Raw genomic sequence first — 12,045 nt, 5'->3', positions numbered from 1 at the left:
AGTTTAAAAATAGCCTATTCTAGTCTTTGGGAGGAAAAGTCAATGTTTAGGATAGAAAAAAAATGGCTTTAAGAGTTAACCTCTAAATTTTTGTCTTAGACATTGTTTAAATATACGCTAGTTTTTGATGTTCGCATCTGAGGGTATTTCAATGCATATCCACAACTAGGTACCTGTGCTAGATTATTGCATTTCCTATTTAACACTAATTATAAAGTATATTTGGACTATTTCTTATTTCCCAAAATGGTAATACATATTGCCAAGAAGGCCCATATGGTACTAAAAAGTAACTTGAAATTCATTAAGTCATCAAGACCTGTATTACCTTTCCCAGCTAAAAATAATTCACAAAATTCTTCACAGGTACCTTTAAATCCCTTTAGTAATTTACTATGGTGATAATAAGACATAAATACAAACGTCTCTTGGATCTCGTGCCACGTAAACAATCTAGGTCAAATGTATTAACTGATTGTTTTTTAGTTAAAACGGTTACCTTAGGTTTTTTTGTGCCTTCCTGCAACTGCTTTGGAAGTAAATCTAGAGGTAAGTGTGACTTAACTACTAGCGGACTCTTCAAACTTCATAGTATCCTACTGAGTCATGCAAGTACAGAGTAGGTTTATAATCTGGCTTTTTGCTAAACCATTCTCTATCATCGTACAGCATCGAAAATCTTTCCATGAAAAAATTATTATTATTATTATTATTATTATTAAGGAATCGATCGGGCAGAGGCTATGCCTGTTATGCCCGCGACAAACTGAGTAGTGGCTTTATCTTCAGTATAACTTATGGATTTTTTGTCGCACACTATGTATCATATTTCGATTTAAAACTCACAATAGATGAAGCTAGCACTATATCCTTGGGTAACGCGTTCAAACTGTCAAACACCCTATTCGTTAAAAATTTTTGGCGAGCTAAAGTGCAAAACTTCACTTTATATACGCAACTTTAGAGGCTGCCCTCTGGTGCGGTCTGAGGTATTGAGAGGGAAGAGATGCCTCACTGGAGAAAGACTATTACTCAAGGCCTGATAAGTAATGATTTGATCCCCTCGTTTGCGCCTCTCTGAAAGAGGGCAGAGATGCATTAGTCTAAGCCGTTCACAGTAAGGTGGCCGATTTATGCCGACGGAAATCTTGTTGCTCGACACTGAATGGATTCTAAGCACAAAATGTATTTTTGAAGTATGGGAGACCAGACACCATTAGCAAATTCTAGCAAAGTCTGCACATGTGTTTTGAAAAGTTTAGAAAAGACTAATGGATTAGCTTTGGAAAATGTTTTGCTCAGAAGAAAGAGCATTGTATTTGCTTTGCTCGCAATTCGCTAGACGTGCTCAGTCCATGACAGATTGGAGATGACAAAACACCCAAATCAACGTGCGAATCTGTACATGAAAGACGTAAGTTGTCAACGAAATGAACGTGTTTCGGGTTATTATTTCCAAGGTGCAGGACTATGCACTTGTCTAAATTCAAAGGTAATAACCAATCATGAGTCCAGTCATATATTGCTCGAAGATCTCGTTCTAAATCCCTATAATTCTTACTACTGCTGTAAAGCTTGATGTCATCTGCGAACATGGCGAAAGGCGAGGTTACGATGTTTTTGATATCGGCAGTATAAGCGACAAAGAGTAGCGGGGCAAGCACCGAGCCCTGGGGCACCCTACTCAAACATCGACAGATCTACTAAGTCCATCACCGACTTTGACTCGAAATGTTCTATCGCTCAGAAAAGAATCTATCCACCCAAGAAGGTTTCCTCGTATACCAAGATGTTACAATTTGTGAAGAAGCCTACGTTTCGGAACCTTGTCAAAAGCTTTTGAAAAATCGAGATATAAAATATCGACGGGGCGACCCAGATCGATATCCCTAGTCCAGTCTGACAAACAGCACAAAAGATAAGATTGGACAGATTTCCCAGATACGAAGCCATGCTGTTCAGGTGGAAATAGATTGTAATTTATAAAAGACTTGACTAAATGCTCATAGAATCTCTGCTATACGCTTCTCACAATCAAGTCTAGCCTCTCTGATGACAGTCGAAAGAGGGTTAGAAAAAGCCCTGTGAGCATTGTAACTCGTTTCGGTCCCTGTTCGTTTAAAAGCTAGCCACAGTGCTCTCTTTTCGTGTACTATGATGAAGATCTTTTAAACGTGGAACTAGTGGTGTCCTGTGTGACCGTATCATATAGTGTGCGACGAAATTCCGGATGGGATGGGACGGACGGTCCGGTGACGGTCCGGAATCTCGCCGATAACGTATGGGGTGGCGGCGTACTTGAGTGCCAAGCTTTGGGTCGACTAGTATCGCTGATATCAGAAACACGTCTGGTCGACCAAGCTTATGCGGCTACCTTCACGCCGCCGGGGGTGGCGCCTTCGGTCAGGAGCGGCGGTAGCTCGGGCGCCAGCTCCCTCTCCGGGGGAGGGAGCGCCGGGGTGCTCTAAAGCCGGAGACACGGAATTCAGGTGATGAGCCGCCGCGAAAACCCGAGAATAAATAAAATAAAACGGCAAGAGATATTTTACAATAAAATAGGGTTTATTCCCTGCCACCAGCTACACGTTCTAAGATAATAAATCTTACGGCTAATCAACTTAAATAACTACAGAACGGTTTTACAACAAAAAAAAAATTAAATGTCCGGCACGGTCGTTCCTCCTGGGCGGCGACTTCCTTCAAGCCGGGCTCCTCTTGGCTCTGGGGGCGGCGACCTTGAACCTGGAAATCGCGCGAAGACGGTACGGCGACCCGGGAGGGGAGCGCGGTGACGGTAACGACGCGTGCACGACGGTGTCGACTTTCGACGGTGACAAAAAAAACGCGGTGACGGTGACACGGTTTTTCGCTCGGGGGTGGCGATTCCAAAACCGGTACAAAACAGGCAGACGACCCAAAAAGGTACTTACGGTGGGTCGGAGGGTCGAACTGCTCACTTGGTCACACTTCTCCAAAAATACTCTTCACCAGGACAGCAGCCACAGCACTTCCGCACTCTCTGGAGTTGCAGGCAAGAGTCCTCTTCCGCCGCGGCGGCGCGGCGGTCGCCAATTTACCCCCGGCTCTCGCGGTACGCGGCACGGTTTCCGGCCCGCGAAAATTCGCTTCGTTACAAGTGTTGTTTTAAAGCAATCCCAATTGTTGCTTATCGACAAATCCGAAAGAAGACAATTTCAATCTAGCTTCCCTAAGTGCTTATTCAGGGCTTCAAAATCTATCATCTTCAGTTCAAGCGTGATAGTTCTCCTCCGACGTGTGTAACAAACCTGTAAATCCATCATTAGAACTAAATGATCCGATTTACCAATTGTCTATTTTTTTTTTGGTCTATTATTATAAAAAATATTAAAACTTTGTAATATCGGTCTCACTCAACGAAAGGACTGCGTCCATCTAAAGGCCTTTTTGCTCTTTCGAACTTTAGGTTATTAGTGATCATCCATACCATTTCTTGAATCGATGTTGTTCCTATTTTGCTATGTACTTATTCTGTCCAGAAAATATCATTAAAAATTCTTACCACTTTTGGGAAAACTGCATATCCTGTAACCCTCTTACAGGGTTTAAAAAAAATGTAACTGATTATATTATTAATGCATGAAGTGGGTTTTAACGCGAGCCCAATAAAACTGCGTTTACGAGTTTCAAGATAAATTCTGTTACTAACTAACAGAACTGTTCAAAGTACTCAAAAAAAGTACTTGAAGTACCAAGTACAAAGTACTACTTGAAATAGTGTTCAAGTAAAGTACCAAGTACTTACTTGCAGCAAGAGTATTTCAAGTATCAAGTGCTTTTCAGATGTACTTGAAGTACAAGCCAAGTACATTACTTCAAGTACTTACGAGTACTTGAGGTACTGGAGGTATACTTCAAGTACTTTCTAATTATTTGAAATACTGTAGAATTAGATAACTTTTCCTGTTTTTTTAAAAAAGCTTAATATATTTTAGAATTGAATTCTTTAATACTCAGAATTTAGGTATACAATAATACATATTTCGCCACATAAAAAATTGCATAAGCATCAACTTAAATACAGAATGGTAGCTCACTTATTAATAATACTAATATCCGTTTGCAAAACTCCCGCACTGTCAGTGTCAGATTTGGAAAAAATGACCTGAGTGTACTCAGTGGTGAGATGTGAAAAACCTGTACAATATGTTGCTAAATTGCAATTTAGTGACAAATTAGTAACTAAAAATAACTTGTCAAATAAAAATGTCAAAAGCACATTAACTGAAGATTTTTATCAATTCAAGTAAAGAAAGAGTATGACACACGAACGACAACGAAAGCTTTTTTTGAATAATATATATTTTTGACCTTACTGTCCATTTCTACGCTTTTGGTGCTACAATTTGTTTGAATTACTGACAAGTTCTTTAAACACAATGAACACTTCAGCAAATCAAAAAGTTAAAATAGTTAATAAACACTTGATTTTTCATTCCTTAATTTTGAAAATTTGAAATTCAAGCCGGTAATCATATAAATTTAAAAATCTTTTAGGGGATTATTTCTCATACCAACATAATGTCATTCTGACAGTGCGGGAGTTTTGCGAACGGATATTATGTTATTTATAAACAATATTCTTTTGAAATACTTTTACATCTTTCTGTTGACACAATGTCTTCGACAAAATTAACGTCTACTTCTAATTTAAAATTAAAAAAAAATACATGACGGCGTTGTCTATGTATGCTTACTATTAATTTATAACAAAAACATCGGCGCTGTATGGTATTTTCTCAGGCTTCTGTTGCCTTTTTTTAATATTTTGAATTTTGGTTAACCACCAAAACGTTCTGATTTTTTAATAAAGTTGTGTTAAAAATATATGAATTTTATGAACCGGTTCCGTGTTTAAGTTTGTGGGTAGTTTACAGCACCCTTAATCATTACCCATTGTGAAAGTGCATAGGGCCGGATTGGTGAAAGTGAAATTTTTCAGAAAAAAATTTTACGAGCAGTGCGATACATATACATGCTCGTGACATAAAAATGTTTAACTCACTATGTTGCATTTTCAAAAAAAAAGTATGAATTTTTTAAATAAAAAATAAAATGCCTAAAACGAGAGTCCATTTTCAGCGAAAACTATAACTCTTGAAAAATATCAAGGTGATTAAAGTAATTAGTCGTTTTTTACTTTTGCGGTTACCAAAAATGCTGAGAATTTTCTTGGAATCAATGCCCCATATTTCTGAATATATCTGTCTACCACTTACTTATTCTAAAAATTATTAAATTAACCTAAATACTACAGTGACTAAATAGTAAACACTAATCACTACAATGTTTGTCTAACTAAGTATGTAACTTTACACTGACAAATCACAAATAATAGGTTCGTAATGCTGTTCTGTCCATTTATACAAAATTTTGTTCCTCTAATGCCACAATACTTTCAAAATTTTCCTTTACATTTTCGATTGGCTTATTTTTTATTTTTACCTGAAAACCCAAAGAAGATGACATTAGTAACTGATAACCACAATGACTTTAAGGAATGCCTAACAACGGCTTTTGCGAAAATTCAGGTAAATATGTACTAAATTTATTATTGTTAAAATATTTCGTAGGGGTGTATTTATATAGGCAATTATACTAACTAATCGCGAATTTCATTAACTTTGTATTTTTTTATAATGTGAATATGTATTTTGTTCCATTTACGGAAGCGGCCACTGACCCTTTTGGGTATCTTTACCTGATATTGTAAATACAAATGTAAATTCAGTACTTCTGTAACCGTCCTGTATTTAAATATCGAAACCGAACGCTGTCTATTATTTCACACACAACAAAACAAAGGTTCTTCGAGCAATATCAAAGTACAATTCGGTAGGTACTCATCAAAACCGTACAATCATGGTCGTATCAACTGGATTACAAAAAACATTGGTACTACGAGCCGAGTTTCACAAAACATATTTCATTTTAAACAATATTGGGTTTATGTAATAAGCGATGCAATGTAATACGTAAAGTTGTTGTACGGTAATAAATAAAATCCGCACAGGAAAAATAAATGACACTAATTAGTGTGACTTTTAAAATCATTGTTTTTCTGCATTACGTCTTTTTAAATTGTTGGTGTTCAAATGATTCATACAATTTAACAGATTATTTGAAACTGTAATGTGAGAAAATATAAGTAGTAATAACAAACTAAGTTTATATGGCTGAACCATCTATAAACAAAAAAAGAAAATTTAGTAAAAAACGAGTGTCTAACATGATAAAGAAAATTCAACTGCAAAATATTTAACATAAAATTGTGTTTAAATTCTACGAGGAAGAGGCGAATATGAAAGTCTGTACCTGCCATCAGCTATTGCTATTATAATAAAAGGGATAATCCCCTGCCGAGTTCTTCGCCCTGACCAGGCTTCTTACTGACAAATACACGGCGGGGTTAAGAAACTAATGAAAGAATAAATATCTTTTTGAACGAGTACTGAATCATTTCTCAAATATTTTCAAATCCGACCTTGCACTTTACCAGGTACGTCAACAAACCCGATTCCCTTTGGGGTACCGGGAAGGTACTGAAAAACTACCCGCAAAGTTAAGTTCCAGACCAAAATACAAAAAAGACAAAATTCATATATTCACAACTTTACATCGCTGAAAATTTTACACAGATCTCCGACCCTTCTGCTGTCGTCATCCACTCTCTAAAATGACATATTTATGACATTCATTTTCTTACCTACCTATCTATCGGCATTATGCAAGTACCTATGAAATGTACGTCATATTGTGGATAAGATATCCACAATCACAGATCAAAATATAACCTCACAGGAAACAAACACGATTTTACTATAAAAATACATCTAGACTCGATTTACAGAAAGCGAAGTTAAAGTTAATTCGCGATTAACTTTTAACTGAGGTCCGTTGCGAGGCAACGTGGATATTTTAACCAATCACGGACTCATATTCCACATTTTAATTCTCTGTTAAACTAATCGAGGATTAAATATTTAACTCGCTGTTCTATAAACCGGCCCCTAATCAAATAATTGAATTAATAACGTCAAGTATTTAACAGACCCTATTTTGAGATGTGAAAACTTCGTAAAATAGAGACTAAAGTATTTGAAATTTCCACTTTCATACTTCAAGTAATTCAAGAGTATTTAAAATACTGAGTGAAGTACTTGGAGTAAAGTACTTGGCAATATCAAGTACTAAACTCAAGTACATTTTAGAAATACTCCAAGTACCAAGTACCAAGTACCTAAATATAAAAGTACTTCAAGTAAAGTACTTGAAGTACTTAAAGTACTTGAAGTATTACTTCAAGTACTTTTACTTGAAGTACTGAACAGCTCTGCTAACTAAATTACACACGAAACACCAACCACTATGTTAAAATGCAGAAGGGCACCTCTTCTCTCTTGACTCTTCCTGGGAGGGATTCTGTTCTCAGGTGCCGTCACTGCTATCCGTAGACACCGGGTCCAGGTTGTGGGCCACCTCTTTCCGAAATTCCCCGTGGAAAAGCCCTCGATCTTGCCCGTCTTCTTCCTGAGCTCCTCACTCGCCCTCGACCCCGCTATCTCTCCCGTTCTTATCTCCTCTTTTTCTGTTCCGTTTTTCCGATAGCTCCCACCAACACTACGCGTGATAGACGCGTTCTTTCATTTAATATAAAGGAATTTAAAATGAAATAAAAACCCGTTACACACCCCCCTATGCTAACAAAAAAATTTAAATCAAGTGTAATTTAAATTTTTTCCACAAGACGTATCTCAATCAAGAAAAAGGAAAAAAATTGTAAATAAAAAAAAGATTCCAGTCTTATTCCAGAATTTTCCAAGGATAAAACAACAAAAGAAGTATGAGAGCCATTTTCGCGAAACAGGAAAAGTCTCTCTGAATAGGAATCCAAATATTTACAGATTCAGGGAGTGACGAACAAAAACATCCTTCATCAGGAGAACGTGAAACCTCTGCCTGCTAATCGACATAGGTCTAGAGTTAAATGCTAAAATCGAGAATAAAGTGTCAAAATCTGGCAGTAAACGTCAGAATGAAGAAAAAATTGCGTCAGGATCGAGAAGAAATTGTCAAAATCAGGGTTTATTGCGTGCACACGTCGTAATTGGGAAAAAAATCAAATTGTCCAGAGTCGGAAAAAAAGTCGTACTCATCCACTCACCACATTCATACCGCATACACGAGATTACTCATACGTCATATTCTCTCTCTCAGGCATATAGACTCAAAAATCATTCGTCGGTACTACTATCTCCATGATCATCACCCCGAAGCGCAAACCCAATTTTTGGTAAATGGACGTCCCAATACCGATGATTACTATTCTTAATGTAGCAACGAATAGCAGCCCCGGCTACTCTGTTAACTTGTTCTACGCTGTTTGTTTGGGGATGGTATGTTGCGTTATGCCAAATCTTACATTTGTAAAAATCCGCTAGCTTCAGAAAATCACGCGAAACAAATTGGGTACCATTGTCGCAGGTGATGATTTGCTTGACACCAAATATCAAAAAGACGTTTTCTTCTACAAATTTGATAATTGACTTGGAATTTGCCTTGCGCAAAGGATGTAATAAAATGAACTTGATGCACCAATCACAAACCATTAAAATATAACAATGTCCCTGCATTCCTAGCATGATGGATAACCAGACGGTCTTTTTGATTAGAAACCCCTAGGTCAAGGACAGCTCCTTGCCTGACGATAGCAGCCCTGGCTACTCTGTTCACTCATTGTACGCTGTTTGTTTGGGGATGGCATTTTGAGTTGGTAAACTTCCCTAAGCACTTGAAGATGTTGTTCAAACGTTGGTGTCAAGATAACAATGTCGTCTAGAAAAACAAACACATATGGTTCCGACAAAAGACCTAAGACTTGGTATATTAGACGTTGCAAAATCTGGGGAACAACAAAAGCAGTCTTTTCGCAGGACGTATCCTCCAAGGGAATTTGCCAAAAAGCGGACTTAAGATCAATTTTTGATAGATACCGTGCTCCAGTTAACATGTTTAAGATGTAATCGACTTTAGGTAGAGGGTAAGCATCTGGTTTGGTCACGGAGTTAAGTTTTCGACCGTCGAATCAAAAGCGCTTCTCATCGTTTGTTTTATTTACCAATAAAACAGGAGAGGACCAAGGACTCGATGAAGGCCGCACAACTCCCAACTCCAACATCTTGTCTAGTTTCCGATTTAGGTGAACCAGCATGTAAGGTGAGATCTGATGATGGGGTTGTTTAATTGGTCGCGCATTACCAGTATCTATAAAATGAACGGTTCATGTGGTTCTTCCCAATTTGATACCTTTTTCCCACGATAACTCATGGAAGAGATTTTTGACTTCCTGAAGCTCTGACATTTGAGACACACTTAAGTCCTGTGGTGAACGAATACCTTGCATCGCCGCCACTAAGATATCATCTTGAAGATCAACTCCCCTAATAGAATTATTACTCTGAGCCGTACAGCTAAAAGAAGAAAAATCAATCGCTAAGTCAAACTGACGGCAAAAATCACTTCCAAAAATAACTGAATTTTTGAGAGATGGAACTACCCAAAACTTAATCGTAAGCGAGATACCATCGACAGTGACCGGAAAATATACATACCCCACTACCTGTTGTTGTACACCATCAACAGTCCCTACAGTGGATGCCTCCGATAAATGGATAGCTTTAGACGATCTAACAAACCAAGTCCTTCCCCACTGTTCGGGTTAGGGTTTTACCCATCAACCCTTGCCACAAGCGTCCCCACTTTCTCTTCTACCTGCAATGTATCTCCTCCGAATTTACACACTTTGTACATAGACTCCGCACCGTCAACAACAAGTAAATACAGTGTTACACAGCACATGTTTGTGTTTCATTTATATCAATCTTTTTCGGTACGTATGTATGAATAACAATCATACATCCAACAATGGTCCTTCGAGCCGGATCTCTCCACATGTGTGATCCAGTGCTGTGAATTCAACAATAAAACGCGATGGTGCCATTTTTCGACGCCTGTATCGGGAGACGTGATCTACCGGCCATCGGAGTTCCCTACCGGACAGGAGAGCAGCGAATCCAGCCTATTCACTCGTTTCATTCAAGGTTCCAAGTGACCTTATCACGTTTTTGGTAATTTTCGACGCCTGCATCGGGAGACGGGATCCACCGATTGGAAGTTCCCTACCGGACAGGAGAGCAGCGAATCAGTCTAGGCGTCCCAGGTGGCAGAGGCCCTTATTGCGGTGAGTGGGTTCCAACTATTCCTTTTCTTTATCTATTTCCGGTCAAGCACGCATTCGACCGTAATTGCACGTCATTTTATTTAAATTTCATTGGCAAGTACCATTTATCTTGCCCGAACTGTACCAGTGTTACGTATTTCAATTGATCGGTTTTTCAAATGGTAATGACGCGTTCGCAAACTTTCGATACTCCACACATGGCAGGCGCGGAAGGCGACGACAATGCCGAAACATTTTCGGACTCAAATCCTACACCAGAGGATGCAGCAAACTTACAAATTTTACTCTTAAAAAGAGATCGAATTCACGACGAAATATCACGTTTTAAGTTGTGGTTTGAAACAAACAATCTAAGTACATCCGCTTCTCGACTGAGAGTAAGATTGCGCGATTTTGTACGTACTAAGGCTCAGTTTGACGAAATCCATTCTCAGATTGAAGCTCTTGATGACGCCACCCCCGATTTAGAACAAGCTACAATAAGACTTTATTTCGAAAACGCGTATTACGATTTATGTGCAGATGTCGAAGATGCTATTGAACAAAAACTCGTTAACACATCTTCACCTGCACCGCAAGGTAACGCACCTACGAGCACACCGTCACCATCGGTGGAGTTGCTCCCGATTGTTATTAAACCGTTTAGCGGAATTTATACTGAATGGCTACCTTTTTATAATACATTTAAAACATTGGTTCATGACGATACACGATTGACCAAAATTCAGAAATTTCATCATTTAAAAAATTCTTTGTGTGGCGACGCAGTAAACGCCATAAACCCGTTAACAATTTCTGAGGCAAATTATGATGTGGCGTGGAAATTGCTCAAGGACAGATTTGAAAACAAACGGTTATTCGTCCAGCACCGCGTGACCAATTTGTTTAATCTACCTCAAGTCATTAAAGATTCCTCCAGTTCAATACGACAGTTATTAGATACTTTTAACACAAATCTTGAAGCTTTAAAATCTTTTGATGTCGAAATAAATCCATCAGACGTCTTACTTATTTATTTATTAACATCCAAATTAGACTTTATCGGCCGCGGGGGTTGAGAAGAATCTTTGACTACGAACGAATTACCAACTAAAACGATTACTTGACGCAACGGTGTCATTTGATGGAATCGATGGAGTTGAATAAATCTCAATTTAAAGCTAATAATACATATAATAATAATCAAAAAACAGAACCAAAATCCTTTTCGAGGCCCCCACAAAAGGTGTCTATATTTACAGCGGCAATAAATCGCAATAGCACACAATCCATCTGTTATTTTTGTAAAAAATCTCATTCTGTTTACAACTGCGTTATTTTTTTAAAACTCATTGTTTCGCAAAGAAGGTCTCAGGTAGATTGAAATTATGTCAAAATTGTCTCAAACCATCGCATACGTCCGATAGCTGTAAATCTATGTCATGTAAATTATGCCAATTGAAACATAATACACTTTTACATAGTGACCAATCCTCCCATTCAAACGAAAACCAGCCTAGTACCAGTGGACTTTATTGCTCATCCACCCTCTTTCCACAAGCCGTTTTGTCTACAGCAATAATTCTAATACAGGATTGTAAAAACAAATTTCAAAAATTCCGGGCTTTGTTAGACGTGGGTTCAGAATCGCATTTTATTACTCAAGCCGCCGCTAACAAATTGGGTTTAAGTACACAAAATGCAAATGTGGTCGTAGCAGGTATTCAGTGTTCAAATACGACCGCTAGACAAAAGGTTCAGGTACAGATCGAGTCGTTACATTACTC

General features: G+C 38.1%; 1 long non-coding RNA gene across 1 annotated transcript; it reads right to left on the bottom strand.

Moving 5' to 3' along the window:
* Positions 1-211: 211 nt before the first annotated feature.
* On the bottom strand, positions 212-3,491 carry LOC135135991 (uncharacterized). The gene is made up of 3 exons (XR_010281668.1): positions 3,393-3,491; positions 329-679; positions 212-282 (listed from the first exon to the last, which is right to left on the bottom strand). It is a non-coding gene; the product is annotated as an uncharacterized LOC135135991 (long non-coding RNA).
* Between the last annotated feature and the right edge of the window lie 8,554 nt (positions 3,492-12,045).

The sequence above is a fragment of the Zophobas morio genome, unplaced genomic scaffold (genome assembly GCF_036711695.1).
Source record: "Zophobas morio isolate AGI-343-1 ecotype UQ-CSIRO unplaced genomic scaffold, CSIRO_AGI_Zmor_V1 ptg000026l, whole genome shotgun sequence".
Lineage (NCBI taxonomy): Eukaryota > Metazoa > Arthropoda > Insecta > Coleoptera > Tenebrionidae > Zophobas > Zophobas morio.
Note: the sequence above shows the minus strand (reverse complement) of the source record. Positions and strands in the feature narration are given on the sequence as shown.